We start from the raw sequence: 19,572 nt of genomic DNA on the forward strand, positions 1-19,572 counted from the left end.
CGCAATAAAATAAATTTTGATTTTGTCTTATTTATTTATCCTTGCAATGGTGTGTATGAAAATTTGATGTTTAATTGTTTCTATTATTAGCAATAGAGGATTTGATTCTTAATTATGTTATTTGTGGAAATGTCGAGAATTTGCCAAATAAGGGAAGATTCTCATCTTCCAAGTTTCAGTTGGACACAAACTTGGAATCATACAACTTGGTTGCGTGATGAATGAGAAACTTCATATTTGGAAATTAGACTATTTTTGACAAAGTGTCAAGAGAAGGACTAGGGGATCGAGTACACTAGATTGTGCGTTGATCAAGTCCACCACAAGAGTGATAAAGATATTCGTCATGATTTACTGAAGTTTAGTAAATATGGTTATACTTATAAGATTAAGTATAATTCTGAGTTGATCGAAAGAGTTTCAATCAATAGCAGAACGAATAAGAAGAATCAAGTAGGTAGAAAGATAAAAGTTTCTCTATTCTAAAAAGAAGGGAGAGTACCTTTTATTGTGTTTTATGATAGGTCTTAATGATTAAGAACCATGTCTCAATTGATCCTCTAAGTGAGTCTTAGTGCAATTGCATGTCTAAGAAGAGGAATCGAGAATTGTAGAAATGGTTAATTCAAGAAGTCAATCATACTTCGTTCCAATATCAAGTCTTACAGTCAAGATTCTGACATGAGTGACAAGTCTTAAGTAGGTTTATAACACTCGACAAATGTGGAATTTGGAAAAGTTTTCTTATTCTTGGACATTTGAAATTGGTAAGTTGTGATGTCTTGGATAAGACAAAGACCAACCATGACCAATTGTGTGAAGTGTTAAACTTGACAAAAGGCTACACTAACTCTTGAATATTTGTTTGTCAAGAAATGTTTCTTCACAAGAGAATCTTATATGTCAAGGAGTCAATGGGAGTCTTAATGGTCTTGAAAAGTTTCAAGAACAAATCAAGAGTAAACCTAGTTAATCATCACTAGCGCACGACTTTACGTTTATAACCTATCGTGTTAACATTATTTTGTTTCTGTGCCATTCCAATTAAGCTAAATATGTACGTGAGTTCTATGAGTTCTCATTTGAATGCATAAAGACAAAGCACCTTGATCAATGGAAAGTACATTGATAAGTAACGATGAGTTGCTAAACCACTTGGAAGACATGGTGGGCACTCGTGTTACCATGAGGCAAGAAATCAAGATTGAACAAGTTCAGTCCATATGGCTTTGGATTTGTCGCAAACCTTCGTTTTGACAAATTCACATGGATAGGAACACATACACCATAAAGTCTAAGTGACATAAGGTTTCCCTCCTTCATGAAAATGATTGTGAGGAAATGCTTTCACTAAGAGAGATTTTAAGAAGACAGCAATTGTGAAAATTGTATTCTCAAATTCGATTATGATTACGGTATCCCTCTTCATAGTTCGAATTGTGAGATTTGGCAATTAGTCTGAACATCTGGGACTTAGTAACATAAGTTCTGAATTTCTTTAGACACACATGTGAGCTCTTTAAGGCAAAGGTGTATGATTTTAAGAAGTTTAGATAAAGGCTTATCAAAGCATCAAGTGTTAGAAATATGAACTTAAGGAATTCAATAAGCATTGTCTTCTAGAAGTTCAACTGTTTTCTGAATACATGTCAAAGCTAGTGGGAGCATAAGTGTTATGCTTGTATTGTAATAATCATCGTGTTAGTGGGAGCATGATTATTATTTCAAGTATTGTGAGTTAGCAAAATTAATTATAGAAAAACAAAGATTAACTTTGCAAAGTTGTAGGGGTTGAAAAATTGTTTTGCTATAATTAAGGGAGAGAATATTATACTTCGTTTCAAAATTCTAAAGCTTAGATCGAGAAATGTTAATAAATTTAGTCAATGATACATAGTGCATTCTCAATATTCGATTATGATTACGGCATCCCTCTTCATAGTTCGAATAGTGGGAACATAGCACATAAAATATTATGGCAGAAGGATGATAAAGTATCACGTCTTTATGTGAGACTTTATGCATCGTGTCCAATACGCTTCGGGTATAGGATCGATTGCATATGCTATAATATTTAACCATTCTAAAATTTTCAAAATGCCTAGGGCATTAAGAGGGAAAAAGGGACTAGAATCGGTTTTGACTAAAATAATTAAACAACTATCAAAGGACGATCTGAGGTTCACTGAGGATTTATCGCTTGTGAGTAGTTGGAAGTATAGTACTGGATGGACTATATTGATATTATTATGAATAGATAAGATTCTATTAAGAATGAATTGTCATATGGCAAATATGGAAATGTTTCCATTAATGGGAGTTGGATATTAAGAAATATGTCTAGATTAGAAGCTTTTATGCGAGAAGGATGTTCAAAGGAATGTACTTTGAATGTGAGACTTCACGTCTATGGAATTGTCTTGTAACAATTTCCGATAGCATACCTTGTAATTTCATTAGTCGGGTCTTGGTGACTTTTCTGCTATGACATTACGAAAGAATCATTGCATAAAATGTTAGAATCTGACATATTCTAAAAGTGGCAAGAATTTGGTATTCTTATACTAATAATAAGGATTGGGGATTGTGAAATGAGTTTCATTGGAAAAGTTTTTCAATTGATCTATTTCACAAAGTATGGACCATAGGAAACCAAAGTGTGCATGCTTGGAGCATGGGACAATTGTGGTTATAATTCGAGTAATAAGTTGATTTTCTGAAACAGTAAGCAATGAATAATGAGTAATCAATATGGTGTTTAAATAAAAGTGTTTTTATTTACGCTCAAAAGTTTTGGGGCCATATAGGATTAATATTATTATTGCGTTTCACTTTGCATGTTTTGACTTCCAGAATAACTGGGTTATTCGAACCTCCACAGTCGGTCATACGTTGGAAGTAGGTATGAAACAAGACTATCATGAATTTGTCTGTAGATTGTCTAAAGTGTTTAGACATAGCACAAGTTTGCTGGAGAGTTCATGAGTACTTTAATAAGATTAAAGTATTGGATTAAACCCACGCTCACTTGAATCACTTCATGGATTTATTACGGGTGATTAGTGAGACGATAACATTGTATATTCTTGAAACCAAGACGTGTGAGTTGTTATTTGCTGATCAGTTGCACATTGATGATAGGAAAATGCACCAGTAACTTGGTGTTATAAAACTTGTTGTTGTGTGTAATTCGATTAGTAGGTGCAAGCAAGCATTTGAGTCGAAGTTTATCCATTCCTTTTACCGAAAGTGGGATAAAAACGATATTTGTGGGCCTCTCGATGATTTAGTGATGACACCTAAGCGCTTGGCCAAGCCAGGACTAAGTTGATGTGTTCAATTGTAGTCTGTTGACAGTCGTCATAAATCAGAAGTCGGGAAACAATATAGAGAGAATGATTAAAATTCATGTCTTGTGTCTATACGATATCCTGAGAATGGAGGAATATATGATCCCTTATATAAAGGACATGCGTATCTGATAAGATCAGAGTTGATAGCGGCTTTTGAAAGCTACGATTGCTGATCAGGTTCTGAAGTCATGCAAAATAGTTGTTAGACTTATCCAAGTGGGAGACTGTTGGATTAGTGTCTAAGTCCATAACTATTTTGGTATGTACTTGACCCGATTATGAGCATGGTCCTTTTGGGTTGCCTTCACCATAGCAATTTGTAGGATGAATTAAGAAGAGAAAGGGTTAATTATGATTTATTAATATATTATGAGAATAATATATTAAGGAAGAAATCATATTGTTTAATTAATATTAGTCAAGAATTAATTAATAATTAATTTAGTGGCTAAAAGAGATTAATTAAATATAGGGGACTGGACTGTAATTATTGGATAGTTGAGTTATTGGGCTAGGGAATGCTACAGGAACAAGGGGTGAACGAAATTATGATGGGAGCCCATCATATTTTCGTCCATGGCCTTATTCCAGAAGGTTCCATGGGCTGCTTAGAGTTTAAGCTGTCCATTAGGGTTTTGACTGAAACCCTAGCAGCACACACAAGTATATAAAGGACCCCTATGGCCCCAAAACGTGTGGATCTGATTCCTAAGGGTTCTTAGACGAATTTTGGGTGCCTCTCTTCTTCTCTTCTTCATCCAGTTGCTTAGTGGTGTTTGTGACTCCATTAGAGGTGCAACACTTGAGGCACTAAGCTTTCTGAAGCCAATCAAAGCAAGGATTGATTGTTATTACTACATAACAATCAAAGGTAATTAATAAACCCTTATTTTAGTTCTTATATGATAGATCTAGGGTTTATAGCTTTGGATATTCAATTGCATGTTCATTAGACAAACTAGATCCAAAAGCTATTAGGGTTTGCATGTACACCATAGGAATGATGTACTGCTCAAAACCCATCACTAGGGACCTCACAAGGTCCAGATCTGAAGTCCAAGTCTCTAAATGAACTCAATATACTCAAAGTCCTAATATTAGATGGAAAAATACCTAACTCCAAAATCATGAGATCTACCCAATAACATGAGAAAGGTGGGAACTCTTACCTTTCACAGAAGCTCTTGGATGAAATAACCACAGATCTAACAACCCCTTCTCGTCCCTTGGCTTGGAATCCTTCCCTTCTCTTCAAAATATGCACCAAACACTCAAGGTTAGCTCAAATACTCACTCCTGGCTCAAAGGCTGATTAGGATTTTCTCTTAGTGAAGTTGGGCAGCTCATGAGCCGCAAATGAGGATATAAGTGTCCTTACATAGGCCCCAAACCTGGGGATTTAGAGTTTCATTGCACAGCACCAACTTGGCGAGTCCGCTCTTTGACTCGTCGAGTCCGCTCATTAATCCCACGTGGTCAACTCGGCTCCACTCGACGAGTTGGACTCACAACTCGTCGAGTCACTCAATAAATCTCAAAATAAACACATAATTATAATACCTGGGATTCCGCATGTTATAGTATTGGGTCTATTTCACCCCATCAGTCTCTTTCAACAGGTATCGGGTCTATTTCACCCCTACAGCTAGCATACAATCATAAAAGCAAGAGTTACAGAGATAACAAGCACATACAAGCATAACGGGAAATTATCACAAAGACAACTATCAACCTCTAAACATAATTCAGTGGGCCGGTATTGGTGCCTTCGACCCATGAGTATAGTGAAGAAAACTCACCTCGTCAAGCAGCTCAAAAGTCAACACGCTCTCAAAATCCCACAACAGGTGCTAGATGCCACCTAGATAATCACACAAGGTGAGACCTTAATCTTTCTACTAAGACATTAACAATTGAACAACAACCACAAGTCAAAAGTCAACTCCCAATTTCAATGGTCAAATTCAACAGCCGATGTTGACTCTAGCTGACCGCCACGACGTGGTCTTCCTTAGCCACATCGTGGTTCACATACAACCAAACAGGCGGGAAAATCCTAGCCGCCACGTCGTGTTTCTTTTAACATGCTAAAAATTTTAGATAAAATTTTATTTTTAAACCATTCTCAAACATCTAAAATCATATCAAAACAACAAAAAGTGTATCATAGTGAAAATAACATCACGGTAGAAAAATCCCAAAATCACGTAATACATAAAATATGGGTGGATGCGGTGCGATCTTGTCAGACCCTTCCCTTTCAAGTTGGAAGTATGTGAAACACAAACCGAAAACTGTAAGCACAAAGCTTAGTGAGCACCCCCAAAATACCCAGTACCATACATACATAATAGTCAAAGCATAATTGGGTCTATTTCATCCCCTTCATTCTCTTTCAACCGATATTGGGTCTATTTCAACCCCTTTCGGTCTCTTTCAACCGGTACTGGGTATATTTCAACCCCTTTGGTCTCTTTCGATCGGTACACGGTCTATTTCACCCTAATCAGTCTCTTTCAATCGGTATCGGTTCTATTACAACCCTATAGCTAGCATACAATCATAACAACAAGAGTTCCAAAGATAACAAGCACATACAAGCATAATGGGAAATTGTCACAAAGATAACCATCAACCTCTAAACATAATTCAGTGAGCCGGTATTGGTGCCTTCGACCCACGAGTATAGTGAAGGAAACTCACCTCGTAAAGCAGCTCAAAAGTCAACACGCTCTCAAAATCTCACAACAGGTGCTAGATGCCACCTAGATAATCACACAAGACGAGAGCTTAATCTTTATACTAATACATTAACAACTGAACAACAACCGCAAGTCAAAAGTTAACTCCCAAGGTCAATGGTCAAAGTCAACATCCAATTTTGACTCGAGCCGACCACCACAACGTGGTCTTCCTTGGCCACGTCGTGGTTCGTATATGACCAAACAGGCGGGAAAATCCTGGTCGCCACGTCGTGGTGACCTAGGAACACGCCGTGGTTGTCGAGGTTCCAATAGCTTAATGCAATAAGTTGTTTTCTTTGATTCCAAGAACCCCAAAGCTCAGATCTGGTCTAAAATGTGATCTAAAAGGATAAAGTTTCCAACTTTATTCATTAGGACCACCCTAAAGGTCCAAAACCTAAGTCCCAAAAGGCTTAATAATACAAGACTTAACCAATAAGCACTTGATTCATATATTCCAAAGCCTATCCTTTCTAGAAGTGATTCTAGAACCAAAACTAACCTAAAAGTCGGTGCTTTATAAATATGCATGCCCAATGCATGTCTTGAACCTATATTAGGTCAAAATGAGGGTTTATGACCTAAATTTCATGCATGGATTGAAAATCCAACCAAACTCCAGATCCAAGGCATAAATTATACCAAATTTCCCAGAGATTCATAAACCTACAAACTTTACGAGATCTCATCACCCCAACATGAAAGAACAAGAAGTTAATGAGACAAAACTCAAGATCTATCAAACTAACATGATAAAAATCGAGTCTTGGACACTTATAAAGCTCCAGAAGAGGGCTAAGGTGAGGAATGGAGTCTTTCTTGCTTGATCTATGCTTCCTTCTTCCTGCTTCTTCATTCTTTAGCTTCAAGGACACCAAAACTAGCTCAATAATGGAGGAAAGTGATTATGTCTTCTTTGGGGTTTAAGGGAACTGATGGAAGCTGAGGATGAGCAAACCCTAGCCTCCTCTATAACGACCCAAAAATCAAGGGTAAAAATTTCATTTTTATTATAGTCAAAACACAGATATCTTCTAAATCCAAGAATTCCAAAAACACTGCTAATTAAAAACATTTATCAGAGTTCGTCCCAAAATCACATATTGCGGAAAACACGGGTGTGTGCGCTCTGATCAAGTCGGGCCCTTCCTTTCCAAACCAATGATACCTGAAACCATAAACAAAATTGTAAGCACGAAGCTTAGTGAGTTCCCCAGAGCATACCCACATAATCCACATAATCACATAAACCATATCAATCACATAAGCCATGCATATAAACATATAAGGAAGCTGTGGAAACCCTCCAAGGTCTTACTCTGGGTGCCGTGGGAACTAGGGCTGTGCATGGGTCGGGTTGGGTCGGTTTTGGACCCAAACCCAACCCAACCCATAAGTGGTCGGTTTATGGTTTTCAGAACCCAATAGGATCAGTTTTTGGTCGGTTCGGTTTCTCGGGTTCTAAGGTCGGTTTGGCAGTTTTTCGGTTTCTTGGGTTCAACCCATACATTTATGAGTTCTGGTTTTAAACCCATGGGTTTTGGGTTTTAACCTATTTTCCATAAATGAAGCAACAAGTTAAATACTTCAAAAAACACCAAATTTAAGTTAAATACTTCAAAAAACATGAGTCTTACAACAAATAGTCTATTACACGTTACAACCAAAGCCCGAAATAGTCTATTACAACCAAAAAACAATCAAGTATGGGTCGGTTTCTTGGGTTGGATGGGTCGGTTTCTTGGGGTGGTTTGTCGGTTTTAAGTATTGGTCGGTTTTTCGGGTTGGAAGGGTCGGTTTCTGGGTAAAAACCAAAACCGAACCCGATTTTTTGGTTTTTAAACAATTCAAACCCTAACCGTCGGTTTTGCTTCGGTTTCGGTTTCGTCGGTTTTAGTCGGTTTCTCGGTTTCTTGGTTTGGGTTTGCTCACCCCTAATGGGACCACATGGTCTTAGCCCACTACCATATAAATCACACATACAAACATATACGGATTCCCTGGAAACCCTCCAAGGTCTTACTCCGGGTGCCATGGGAACCCCCACATGGTCTTAGCCCATTGTCATAGGAACCCCCACATGGTCTTAACTAAGGATGTCATGGAAACCCTCCAAGGTCTTACACCCAAGTGCCTCGAGAACCCCCCGAGGTCTCTACAAAGGATGTCATGGAAACCCTCCAAGGTCTTACACCCAAGTGCCTCGGGAACCACCCGAGGTCTTTACTAAGGATGCCATGGAAACCCTCCAAGGTCTTACACCCAAGTGCCTCGGGAACCCCCCGAGGTCTTTCATGCAAGTATCACAAATACAACTTGCATACCACATACCACATAATCAACTAGCATACCACATAGCAAATAATGGGCCGGCCTTGGTGCCTTTGACCCGTTGGTATGGTGAGGAGACTCACCTCGAATGCAGAAGCTCCCCGGAAGAAATCCTTAGTTGCTTCCCCGCCGGTTTTCCGAGCTATCAATACCAAAACCATATAAAATCTTAGTTAATAGGCCAAAAACTTTAAGTTTGGCCCAAGGTCAAACTTGGTCAAAAGTCAACGGTCAGCGGAAGTCAAAGTCAACAAATCAAACTTCAGGCTGAGTACGCCCAACGTACTCAGCTCGTACGCATGGCGTACTTACCAACCAAAATCGGGACCCCATACGAGTACGAGCAGCGTACTTGAAGGTACGCTTGGCGTACCCAGCCAAATGGCACTTTTCCATTAAGTGCTTAATCTCTTAAGTCCTTTCATCAAAAACTCAGATCTAGTCCCACATCATTCTAAGTCATAAAGTTTCCACCTTTATGACTTTCCATGTCTAGAAAAGGTCCAAAATCTAAAACCTTATCTTATTAATCAATTAAGACATCATGATACTCTCATGGAAGGTATATAAGGATCAAGATTACATTTTGATGGATCCTAAAAGCTCCATAATAGATAAAGTTTCCAACTTTACCCATTAGAATGGTCCAAACCACCAAGATCTAGCCTTTAAGCATCAAATGGGACCAAAAGTGCATCTTTTTCAACTTAATCAATTAAGTCCAAGTCTCCAACCTTTAGATCTGAATCACAATGATGTTTAAATGGATAAAGTTTTTAACTTTATCCATAACAAGGTCACAAACTTTAAATCCTGAACATAGATCCATCTTGGAAAACCAAGATGGATAAAGTCTTTCGTGTATCCTCCTCTCTGACCCTCATTTGATTATATCCTGAACATAGATCCATCTTGGAAAACCAAGATGCATCCTGGAGCTGGTCAAATAAAGCGTCGATCCTCGGGAGCGGGTAACGGTTCTTTACCTTTAGCTTATTCAGCTTCCGGTAGTCGATACACATCCGATGCGACCCATCCTTCTTCTTCACAAATAAGATCGGCACTCCCCATGGTGAACTACTCAGCCAAATAAATCCCTTCTCTAATAGCTCCTGCAGTTATGTAGACAATTCCTGCATCTCTAGAAGTGCCAATCAGTAAGGTGCCTTAGCTATCGGAGCCGCACCTGGAACCAAGTCAATCCGAAACTCCACATGCCTCTTCGGAGGAACTCCCAACAAATCCTCCAGGAACACATCCGGATACTCTCGAACAATCGGTACATCATCCACGGTCACCTCCTCCCTCTCTTGGGTTTTCATCATATATGCAACAAACCCGGAATATCCCTATTGAAGATAACGCCTAGCCCTCACTGTCGAGCAGAGGGCCGACCCACGTTGAGCACCCTCACCATGGATCACCAATTATCGCCCACTTGGGGCCCGAATCCGTACCAACTGAAGCCCACAATCGATCATTGCCCCATTCTGGCTCAACCAGTTTATCCTCACGATGACCTTGATCTCACGCTGGGGAATAGAAACCAAATCAATTGGATACTGCTCACCGAATAACTCCAAAGTACACCCCCGATGAACCCTCGATACTTGCACCGGACGATCTTCAGAGATCTCAACCTCTATTGGATACTCTAAGTCTCCCGGAGCATCAACAAACCTCTTGTTGAGCACGAGAGATACAAAGGATAGGGTAGCTCCCAAATGGAAAAGAACCAATACAAGAATATCGTTCACAATGAACGACCCTACACAGTAATTCATACATATAAGAATGATAAATAATATAAGTAAAAAGATAAGGAGGAGACACATACCAGTGACCACATCAGGTGCTGCATAAGCCTCCTCGACTATCAGCAGAAATACCCTGCTCCGAACAACTGGCGCCTCCGCCTTGCCCTGGCGGCCATCAGTGATCCTCAGTGTCATCAGAGCAGGTGTTGCTACTGGTCCTCATGTTTCAAAACTTGGGCAGTTGGCCTTCTTATGGCCCCTCTGATTGCAATGGAAGAAAATCAGATCATATATCTAGCTGGTGGTGGTAGTACAATCATTGCCTAAGTGCCCTGTCCTGCCGCACTTATAGCAACCTGAACCACCCGCTCTACAGACTCCATCATGTGCCTTGTCGTACTTGCCACAGCGGCCTCGGCCCTGCTGGCCCCTTGATCTAGAATCGAAACCCTTGGGTTTCTTCGCCGAACCCCAATTGTATACCCATGCTCTACCTTGCTCTTCCCTATGTGCTCTAACTCAATCTCCTGTCCCTGAGACCTGGATAACATGTCATCCAGAGTCGAACAGGCAGAAAAACTAACAAACTCCCTGATATCAGATCTCAGCATGTCATTGTATCGGGTCTTCCTCATCTCCTCATCTGCAGCGTACTAGGGTACCAACAAAGCTCTCTCTCTCTCTCTCCATCTCTCGCTCTCTCAGAACTTGGCGGTGATCTCCATCACGGTCTCTGTCATCTGTTGTATGTCCAGGAACTCCCATGATAGCTGTTGCACCTCAACAGCTAGTGCAAAATCCGCTTGGAACCGGGTCATAAAATCCGACCACGTCACGGCCTCAATGGTTGGGGCTCCCAGAGCATAGCCAACCTCCTATTACCAATCCCAAGCTTGCTCCCTCAGACAACCTGCAGCGAACGTCACCTTCGACCCCTCGGGGCAGAAGCTAGTCATTTGGACACACTCAATATCTGCTATCCATCGCCTAGTTGCAATGGGGTCTTTCGCCCCAAAGAATTCCGACGCCCCACATCCCATGACATCCTTGAAGGAGAGTGTGGGCTCCATGTTGAATAGTAGCCAAATCGGCCCTAAAGATCCGAAGGCGATCCTCCATCAACTTGATGATACCTTCCTTGATCGACCCAAACATCACCGGGGTCGCATAGAGTATGCCTCTAGTAATCTCCGACGCAATGAACTCGTGCAATCCCTCATCAATTGGCTCGATGCCCGAGCCTGAACCAGATCCAGATCCTGAACCTCCTACCATGCCGCGTGTCATCACCATGCTGAAACATAATACATAAACAATCAGTATACACACAAAGAGGTTCACACTCTCGAGTTTCCTGGATTCATCGTGGTCTTCCTTGTCTTGGGTATAAATGTTGTGCTTCTATTAGTACAGGCCCAATACTACCTTCTGCACCTATTTATACCCTCCCTAAGGACTATCTAGAATCCTCCAAGTCACTCACTTCTATTTAATACTCCTCTCATACTATAAAGCATCCTACGCGCCAAGACATATCCCAGGAACTTCCTATGGTTCCTTTCCTCACCACCCTCTACTATCAGTTGTAGAAGGAACTCCCTTTAATACCATCTAACTACCACATGAATAGAATTACATACCATCGGTACTAGATAATTCTTCGAATGAATGGTTCCACACTACAAAGACTGGACTCAAACAAGAGTTGTACAATAGCGTTAAACCTATCCTTCTTAAATTATCTAATCTCAACAATATGTAACCGAGCGCATTCGTCCATTAGTCAGTTGGTACTAATGAGAATTCCTAAAAGCTCAAACCATGCAACATTCGAGCAATTTGAGTCAAAACATATCCTAAACATGTCATCCTATCAGATATCTGATCTCATACTATCATGCAAATCTATAAGCTTATACAATAGGCACATAAAGGCATCTCTCGTAGCATTCTATCATGCATGCAATAGTGAGTAGATCATTAGCCCTAGTCTAGCATGCGATTCTCGTATCATAGCATAAAACATTTAACATGTATGGGTATTTTGGGGAGACTTACTTGATCTCGTCTGATTGCACGCATCACACCCCCTTCTTTTACAAGAAATTTCTTAATAAAATATTTCTTTTTATGAAAACTACCAACCTCTAAACATAATTCAGTTGGTCGGCATTGGTGCCTTCGACCCACGACGATAGTGAAGGAAACTCACCTCGTAAAGAAGCTCAAAATTCAACATGCTCTCAAAATCCCACAATAGGTGCTACATGCCATCTAGATAATAACACAAGGCGAGACCTTAATCTTTCTACTAAGATATTAACAACTGAACAACAACCACAAGTCAAAAGTCAACTCCCAATGTCAGTGGTCAAACTCAACAACCAATGTTGACTATAGCCAACCGCCATGACATGGTCTTCCTTGGCCACACCGTGGTTCACATACGACCAAGCATGCGAGAAAATCCCAACCGCCACGCTGTGGTCCTTGTAACATCCCAAAAATTTCAGATAATTTTTTTAAACCATTCTCAAACATCCAATAATCATATCAAAACAACCAAAAGTGTATCATAGTGAAAATAACATCATATTACAAAATCCCAAAATCACGTAATGCGGAAAACATAGGCGGATACGGTCGATCATGTCGGGTCCTTCCCTTTCGAGCTGGAAATACCTGAAACACAAACTGAAAACTGTAAGCACAAAGCTTAGTGAGCACCCCTAAAATACCACATACCATACATACATAACAGTTAAATCATAACTGGGTCTATTTCATCTCCTTCGGTCTCTCCCTCGGTCTCTTTCAACCAGTACTAGGTCTTTTCAACCCCTTCAGTCTCTTTCAACCGATATTGGGTATATTTCAACCCCTTCAGTCTCTTTTAACCGATACTAGGTCTATTTCACCCCTTCGGTCTCTTTTAACTGGTATCAGGTCTATTTCACCCCTACAACTAGCATACAATCATAACAACAAGAGTTAGAGAGATAACAAGCATAATAAGAAATTATCACAATGATAACTACCAACCTCTAAACATAATTCAGTGGATCGGCATTGGTGCCTTCGACCCACGAGTATAGTGAAAGAAACTCGCCTCTAAAGCAGCTCAAAATTCAACACGCTCTCAAAATCCAACAACAGGTGTTGGATGCCACCTTGATAATCACACAATGAGAGACCTTAATCTTTATACTAAGACATTAACAGCTAAACAACAACCACAATTCAAAAGTCAACTCCCAAGGTCAGCGGTCAAAGTCAACAACCGATGTTGACTTGTAACGTCCCAAAAATTATGAGGTAAAAATTTCATTTTTAATTCAACCAAAACACCAATTATCTTTTTATTCAAACATTTAAAAGTATATCTTAATAAAACAGTCGTCAGAGTACAATCCCAAAATCATCATATTGCGGAAACATGGGTGGATGCGCTGCGATCAAGCTGCACCCTTCACTTTCGAACCGGAAGTACCTAAAACCATAATCATAAAACCGTAAGCATAAATTGTTTGAGTCCTCCAAAATACCACATACCATACCTACCATTAGGCCTAGCCCGTATATTGGGCCCAGCCCACCATGATGGTCCTAGCCCTGCCAAACCAATAGTGCTAGCCCAATATACAAATGCAAGAGTCATAGAGACAGCTACCACCCTACGTAACATAAAATGGGCATAGCCCTTCCTGATCCATTGGTCTAGCCTGTCATACAATGGGCGTAGCCCAACATACAAATGGGCCTAGCCCAATATACCATGCAAGAGTCACAAATACAACTAGCATAACATATTCTAGTGATGCACGAACCACACATTGCGTTGAGCGTACTCCTATGTACGCCCAACGTACTTAGTAGAGGGCCAAAAAAACTCTTAATGGTTAAGACAAGAACATCCAAAATCAGATCTGACCCTAAATGATGTATTAACACATAAAGTTGGAAACTTTACTCCTTTGCATGCCTTAATGGGACCTAATACTAAATAAAATCCATAATAAGCACCCAAACTCATGCATGGTCCAAAATAATTCATCAAGTTTGCATTTTTATGAACAAGGGACCTCAAAATGCTAAGATCTATCATCCACGTCTTTTGAAGTAGATCATACTCTCATGCACGACTCAAAGGATCCTAAAAAGCACAAAAAAGCAATCCCTAACTAGATCTACACTAAAGATCCATAAAGGTTGAGACTTTATACCTCCAGAAGATGGATCAAGATGCACAAAGTCTGGATCCACAAGCTTCACGCAATCCAACACTCCTTCAAGACGCTCTTTCTTCTTCAATTAGCACAAAAACACATGAAATCACACCAAGAAATCAAGAATCGCTCAAATAGGGGCTAGGGTTTCGTATCTAAGGTTTAATGGGATGGAGGCTGAAGGTAGGAAGGTTTGGAGTTGAGTTAAGTCCATTAAATAGGGTCCAAGACCCTAAATTAGGGTTTGCACCTGACTTGAGTACGCCATGCGTACTCCTGGTATGCCCAACATACTCAAGAGGTCATCCGCGGTCCATATTCCTAGTACACGCAGTGTACTCCTATGTACGCCTAACGTACTAGGCTTAACCCTAATACCACCAAACTTCTTAAGGCCATAACTTCTTCATTCTAAGTCCATTTTCGACAATCCATATATCCTCGAAAAGGTAACGAGAAGCTCTACACTTCTATCAACTCTACTTTGCTTTAAAATTTTCCAAACTTAAACCCAAAATTTATAAACGATCCAAACTGTCACTTTACTGATATACCCTTGGGTTCCAAAACACAAACAAAACTCTCAGGTCATCCAATCTACATTTTCCACACCCAAAGGGGTCTAATTCTATCTTGTTGTGTTTTCTATGCATCAAATACACTCTAAACTAGGCAGCGGAAGAATCGAAACTACGATATACTTAAGTGTACATGCATCCTATGGATCTATGACTTCATGCTAATTACATCAACCTTAGAAAACATAAAAACAAAGAAGAAAACATACCTCTTACGTAGCCCTTGATCTCCATGCTTGAGATCTTGATCCTCTATGAAGTTGCTTGGATGAGAGGACCCAAACCATAATCCCTCTAATGGTATCACACCCAATAACACCAAATAGTGGAATAAAAATAACTAGGAGAATGTTCAATTTCCCAAACCCAAGGAGGGTTAGAAATCTTCCCTATGGGAGGAGGAAGAAGAGGTGGCGAAACTCCAAGCTAAGGTGCAAGGAGGAATAAAATCCCTAAGGCCCTATTTATAGCCTTGGATCCCTTCCAGGGTTTTGTACTCTTTCCCATGTGGTATGGAGGCATAACCACGAAATTTCACTCCTTTCCCATGTGGGATGGAGTGATTTTCATCCAACCCTAATTCCATAAGGGTTCTAGAACATTCTTGATTAACCAACCATCGACTAATGAACATTCAAACCTTTAATTAATTAAACTGTTAATTAATTCCGAAAATATATTTCCAATTAGTTTCTAATTAATTATTAACCATAATAATTAATAAACAAATTTATCTTTTATTTATTCTACTCAATTTGGGTCTTGAGGGTAACCCAAAAGGACCCTGTTATTATTAGAAATATTACTAATAGTTAATGACCTTGGACACTATTCCAACATATCTTTCCCAAAGGACTTAAGCCTTATGATAACTGATCTTCGGGTCACGACCCCGAATTAGGAAATGATTTGGAATAGGGTGTTACATGACTCCAGTTGACCGCCATGACGTGGTCTTCCTTAGCCACTTCGTGGTTCACATACGACCAAACAGGCGGGAAAATCTCAGCCGCCACGTCGTGGTGACCTAGGACACACCGTGGCTATCGAGATTCCAACAGCTTTATGCATTAAGCTATTTTCTTCGATTCTAAGAACCCCAAAGCTTAGATCTGGTCCAAAATGTGATCTAAAAGGATAAAGTTTCCAACTTTATCCATTAGGACCACCCCAAAGGTCCAAAACCTAAGTCCCAAAAGGCTTAATAATACAAGACTTAACCAATAAGCACTTAATTCATAAATCCAAATCCCATCCTTTCCATAAGTGATTCTAGCACCAAAACTAACCTAAAAGTCGGTGCTTTATAGACATGCATGCCCAATGCATGTCTTGAACCCATAGTAGGTTAAAATGAGGGTTTATGACCTAAATTTATTAATGGCTTGAAACTCCAACCAAACTCCAAATCCAAGGCACAAATGATACCAAATGTCACAGAGATTCATAAAGTAGCAACATTTATGAGATCCCATCACCCCAACAAGCAAGAACAAGAAGTTAATGGGACAAAACTCAAGATCTAGCAACCTAAAATTATAAAAATCGAGTCTTGGACACTTACAAAGGTTCATAAGAGTGCTAAGGTGAAGAATTGAGACTTGCTTTCTTGATCTATGCTTCCTTCTTCCTCATTATTCCTTCTTTAGCTTTAAGGACACTAAAACTAGCTCAATAATGGATGAAAGTGATTAGGGTTTCTTTTGGGCTTGAGGTAACTAATGGATGCTGAGGATGAGCAAACCCTAGCCTCCTTATTCCTTTAAATAGGGAGTAAAACCCGAAAAAATATGGTTTGCATGCCAGCCGCCACCACGTCGTGGCCAATGCTGCCACGTCGTGGCGTCTTGGATGAACACGTGACCCATTTTTCCTCGCCATGTCGTGGTGGTGCCTCCACCACATCATGGTAATCTCAAAATGATAGTTTTAATTCCAAATAAAGTAACTCAAGATTCGGGCGTACATAAAGCTCACCCATGTGTGAGTTGTTGGCCTTTTTATGAAGTTTGGACCTAAGGTTTAGTGGTGGGTCCCATAAAGACATCAAAGTGAGTAAACTTGCCAACTTTATGGATTAAGAAATTATTTAGATGTAGATTTGAGGTTTTGACATCAAGATCTTAAGGGATTAAGAACTTTGGATAAGGCTTAGGACTCTAACCAGTATGTCTGGCGTACTTCTGAGTACGCCGCACGTACTTGGTCTAAGGCCCATTTGCGGTAAACTTAAGTACATGCTGATGTATTAGGTATATACAAACCTAAACATAGGGTTCTGTCACACCCCAAAACCGGAACGGCGGAAACTTTCTGGGGCAGAGGACGTCATGTACAGTATCACAACACAGAAATATAGTAAACAAGCAAACAACATCATCCATTGCATTAATAGTGTATTTTAATACAAGTGTGTTCTGTACAGTTTATAAGACACCAAAAATATGAATCAAAATAAAAGATGAGTCTTGAAAAGTGCTCCATCTTCTCAAAAGCTGGCCTCGGTACCTGTCTACTGATGACCTGAGAATACAATTTATTTTGAAAGAGTTTATCAGCATTAAAGCTGGTGAGTTCATAAGTATTTTAGTGTCATCGATTGCATGAAAAGTTTGTAAGTGTTTGAGTGTGTAAGTTTGTAAAAATGTTTGTAGTAATTGTTTGTAACTCCTTGAAAATCCTATATTTTCTATTTAAAAGTAGTCTTCTACCAAGACATCAGGTACTGCATGTTTGTTTATTGTAAAAGTGAGTATTTCTCCCAAATGGGACTATCATTTAATAAAATATAGTTCTTGTATTACTGTTTAAGTGAGAAGATCACAAAGTAGATGTAATGGGAAAATAATGAAGTACTGTAGTATTATACTATAGTGACTACTGTTGTACTAACTACCTTAAACCAATTGTTAACTAAGGTATAATATGATATAATTATAACCATACTTGATCGACCTTAGTAAAACACGACGCTCGAAGACGTCGAGATGGTATGACATTCATCACCCGAAGACCTGCAGGTCCCACTGTAGCTAGCAGCAAGGTGTAGGACGGTCAGTCCAGTATAGATCTATACACGAATTCACGCTCTTCTTTCAGAAGACTCTGGTTACAAGTCGAGCCATGACAGAGATGCCATGCCCCGAAGTAGTGCCTCACATTTAGGTTATAGTGTGTATGTATTGTTTGTACTAATGTAGTGTATGTTCTCTCCTGATTCTCATCATAGTATGTTCTTTAGTATAGTGTTTAGTGTGTATGAATAATATGTATTAGTGTATGTTCTCTCTTTCTAGTGTGTAGTACGTTCAGTTATATAGTGTAGTGTATGTATTGTTTACAGTATGTATTGACTCATGTATGAACTGACTCTTTGTATGTTTCATAGCATTAGAAATAGTGAGTAGTATACTCCTAAACTATACCTATTATAGTTTACTAGTAATGTTATATAAGTAACTTAGCATATACACCTTTGCTACCCAAAGGGTTGGAACTGAAGTAAAAGCTTTATATCTACACACACACACACACACATATATATATATATATATATATATATATATATATATATATATATAACTAAGGATCAAACGACAGTCGGACAAACAACAAGGTACACTAAGTCCACAACCAAACAAGGAACAGCAAATAAAGTGAGTTATCAGTCCTAAGTCCTTCAAACCTTACTTATATAACTATATATGCATTAGACATGATTTGGCAATATACAAGTTTAAAGAGTTGAAAGTAAAGATTTGATAATCAAGAATAAGTTTTATAAACAGTTTAACATGTAAAAGAGTTTGATAACCATTTTGAAGTAGTTTTGTTGACAAGGCAGTTAAAAGTATAGAAAATCCATTTGTTTGCAAGTCATAATTCACATGTGATTGATATTATAACTAGTTTGATTCAACTTGTATTCCCCCCCCCCCCCCATAAAAGCATTTAAAAACATTTAAAAGGTTGATTAAGGGGTATGAACTCACCTGAAGTGAGTGATACGAATGTAAGATCGGAAAAAGGATGCTAAGTGTCAAGTGAAGACTTGAGCGCACACGGATCCTATTTACCATATAAAGACACATATATGCATGCAATTAGTGCTTATACAACTAATTAAGAAGGGTAACACTCTCATAGACTAGAAAACACTCTTATAGAAGTGTTACTATCATAAATGATTACATAAAATGAGTGTATGGTTACCAAATGGGGCTTTTGTTCTAAGTCGTATGTTCCTAGGAGCTTTCAGTCCTAATGGTATTTTCAGTCCAAATGGTTCTCGGTCCAAATGGTTCTCGGTTTTTAGGGTTTTCGGTCCATGAGGTTAAGACCGAAAACTCATGATATTTGGTGCATAAGGTGATTTTCAAGGGCTTTCAAATATGTATAGGGGTTCTAAGTTTCATCCAAAGCCTTATGTGAGTTTAAGGTCTTAAAGGCACCTTTCTTTAGGGTTCTCGGTCAAGGGAGATGCACTTGACCGAAAACACTTATTGTTCTTGAGAAATGGATGTTTTCAAGGCCCTAAATCAAGTATCCTTACTAGATAACAAGTATATGAGATAGATACTTAC

The sequence above is a fragment of the Lactuca virosa genome, chromosome 4 (genome assembly GCF_052849685.1).
Source record: "Lactuca virosa cultivar CGN04683 chromosome 4, Lactuca_virosa_CGN04683_v6, whole genome shotgun sequence".
Classification (NCBI taxonomy): domain Eukaryota; kingdom Viridiplantae; phylum Streptophyta; class Magnoliopsida; order Asterales; family Asteraceae; genus Lactuca; species Lactuca virosa.